Genomic DNA, 3,498 nt, shown 5'->3' with positions numbered 1-3,498 from the left:
TTTATTGTCATGTTTTTTTTTTTAATTTTTGATCCAAAGTTGATTGAATCCACGAATGTGGAACCCATGGGTATGGAGGGCTGATTATATTCTCTTCTCCAGTATTCTCCATCTACTGTTGCAATGAGCTCAATGAAGCAGACAGTTAGTAATCATTAACACCCCCCTCTACCTTTGCTATACGTACTGTCCCAATTGCTTGAGAAAACTTGAGAAGATCTTCACAATCTGAGCGGAAAACTTTTTGTTTCTGAGGATTTTGATCTGTAACATAAGAGTAATCTTATCTAACTCAGTGTTTCTCATTTTAATACAAATAGGGATTAACTAGACATTTTGTTAAAATGTAGATTCTCATTTAACATCCCTGAGATGTGGCCAGATGCTGCATTCCTATCATTCTATTTAGTTCCTCTGTGTCTCACACACACACACACACACACACACACAGAGGCAGAGAGAGAGAGAGAGAATTACTGTTATTTTCTAATAACATATACTAAAATAGAACACAGAGTATAGATGAATTTTTTTTTAAGTATAAAGATGTTGGGATCTGAAAGTCTGGGTCCAGTCCTGTAATTTTAGGCAAATTACTTCCTTTCTTGAGTCACCACTTCCTGACCGATAGAATCAAAATGACTGCCCATATTACAAAAGTTAAATCAGAAAATGTATGTAAATGTCCTGGTATTGATTCCGGCAATCAATATATGACAATTTTATTATATTGTTACAAAAGGCACAAGATGCAGATAGTGGTATCTCGTTTTATACAACATGTGTGTTCCAAGATGGTTTCCAATTAGATTCAGAAGACTCAAAGAGGAAAAAAAGCATAATGAGATAATTAGTATGATAAATGGAAACGTTTTACTTGCAATCAGTACAAAAGACACTTGTGTCAAAGATGATATGGGAAGGAATTTGAGGATGTATAGCCCAACCTTCATTTACTTTCAATAAAAATAATAAAAGGAATATATTTTCATGCTTGTTAGAATTATGAAGTTAAAGTTTATAAATCCATATGTATTTTATTTATTCAGAATAGTTCAGACTGAATTGGATGGAGGTCTTCCTTGGTGCTATTTATGAAAAAAAAACACATTTTGCTGTGAAATTAAGAGTGTGAAGCACATCATACAGAGGAACAGGAGTACAGAGAGGGTGCAGAGAGAGAAATAGTTAACTGTTAGATCGAGTCATAATTTACTGCTCACTCTTTTTATCCACATTAAACCATTTTCCTAGCAGCACATCCAAGCCACTGGATCAGAAGCTTTAAATGTAGCCTTTGCTATAGCAGGTAATATGTAAATGTATGCTCTAGAGCAGGGATTGATAAAGTATGACTGTAGGGCTAAATTTGGCCCTCTTTATCTTGTCATGAATTAGGTTTTATTGTAATACAGCCATGCTCATTAATTAATATATTATCTATGGCTGCTTACACACTGCAACAGCAGAGTGGAATAGTTTCAACAGAGACTGTATAGACTGCAAAGTCTAAAATATTTGCTATCTAGCCCTTTTCAGAAAATGTTTGTTCAACTCTGCTCTAGAGCAAAATAAATCTAACATCTGTGAACTTCCTACTATATGCCGTGTATGTCATCCATGTAATTTTAATCAAGACCATTCTATAAAAATGTCCTGAATGACTTCTGTTTGCCAGGAAACATTGTGAATGCAGCAATAATCAGTAAGACACAGTTGTTGCTATCATGCATTTTGGAGGTGGGTAAAAGTAATGGCTCTTATTAATGTGAATTGTAGGGTGTTACGGACTCACATAGTTAGGATATGTAACTGATGTGGTCATGGAACACAATACAACTTGAGATAAATATTATCATCTCCATTTTAACAACAAAGAAACTGAGACTCAGAGAAGTTAGAAAATTGCCCAAAGCTAAGTAGCTAATACGTGTCAAAGCTATGTTTTCTTTTTTTTAAGAAAAAATGTATATAACTAGAGACCCATGCTAATTGCCCAACTGATACCGTGCTTCTGGAGTTTGTCTCAGAATTGTTTTCTCCTTGGTGTCTTATGCCTCACCTTTTCTGCCTTGTTCTATTCTATGGTTTCAGGAAAATGGATTTAATTCTGACCATATTTCTGACATATTGTGATTCCTTAACTCCATTTTCTCTTTTGCATCTATGCTTTCCTAGTGCCCGACCCAACTGCCTTGACATTCTCACTGATATCTCATTTATGTGCCTCGATCTGAAGTTTGTGGTGATCCCTGGTTCTGCTTTGATCACATTTTTTTTTTCTACTCAGGTTTTCCCTCCATATTTCAGAGCCAAAGGATCTGTGAGCCCCAGCTGACAATCACTTTGGAACTAATGAATAAGTATTGAATATGTTGAGTCAATTTATCTTTGGGATACAGATGGAAACTACTGATTATAGAAGAGTCTTGCCTGTTTCTTTTGTAATTCCATAAGAAGTGATATTCTAAAATCATTACAGGGAAGACCCCCGGGCATGGAATTAGTAGATCTGAGTTTAGGTTCTACCTCTAGCACTGAGTGTTATTTTCTCATTTGTAAAATTTAGATAATTATAGGTATCTTACAACTTACTATGAAGTTAAAATAAGCCAAGTTTTGTGATGAAACTTTGTATAAATACAGGTAATTGCACATATATAGGACAATGATAATAACATTAATTTTACCATTAGGTATTGTGTAAATGCATTTAAACTGTCATGCTAATTCTTTAATATTGCAATATGATGAAGAGAAAAAAATATGAACATGGAAGATTAGAAGTAAGACTTGAATACAAAATTCTGTTTTAGGAGAAAGCAGAAGCTCTTGGAAGAGCCAAAAGACACAATGTCAGCAAACCTCTAATCCATGGGAAAATCAGGCACAAAGGAGAACATATCCCCTCATGCCCAACTCTTTCTTGAAGACCTAGAAGTCGTTTCTATAGCTCAAAGGAACTAAATGTTTCCTCTTTCCTAATGCATATGTTATTGTTTGTAAAATCAAATGTGTTTTATAAATAAAATAATGTTTTCTTTTTTTATCTGATTAGTTTTCATTAAATCAAAAGTGTAGAGAATGACAATTAATGGGTATGGGTTTCTTTTGGGGCTGATAAAAATATTCTAAAATTGACTGTGATTATGGTGGCGCAACTCCGCAAATATGCTAAAAACCATTGAGTTGTATATTTTACACTGATTCACTGTGACACTCACCATGCTATTCACCACATATGTGCTGTAGTTCATTCATCTAGGCACATGGAAGAATTCCATTTTTTTACCACTTTGAAATTAGGCATGCCAGGTGACTTTCTTTGGTCAATGAACTATGAACGAGAGTGCACATGTCACTTAAAGATGGAGGCTTTCATAAGCCAGCATGTGATTTAATGTGTTTTATTTTTCTGCTTTGGTAATCATAGTTGAGAATGTTAAGATTAAGTCTCCATCAGGCTGTGTCTCTACTCACACTTGTTGGACAAGCAGT

Source organism: Gorilla gorilla, chromosome 13, assembly GCF_029281585.2.
Source record: "Gorilla gorilla gorilla isolate KB3781 chromosome 13, NHGRI_mGorGor1-v2.1_pri, whole genome shotgun sequence".
In the NCBI taxonomy this organism is placed as follows: domain Eukaryota; kingdom Metazoa; phylum Chordata; class Mammalia; order Primates; family Hominidae; genus Gorilla; species Gorilla gorilla.
The sequence above is the reverse complement of the archived record's forward strand: the minus strand, read 5'-3'. Positions refer to the sequence as shown.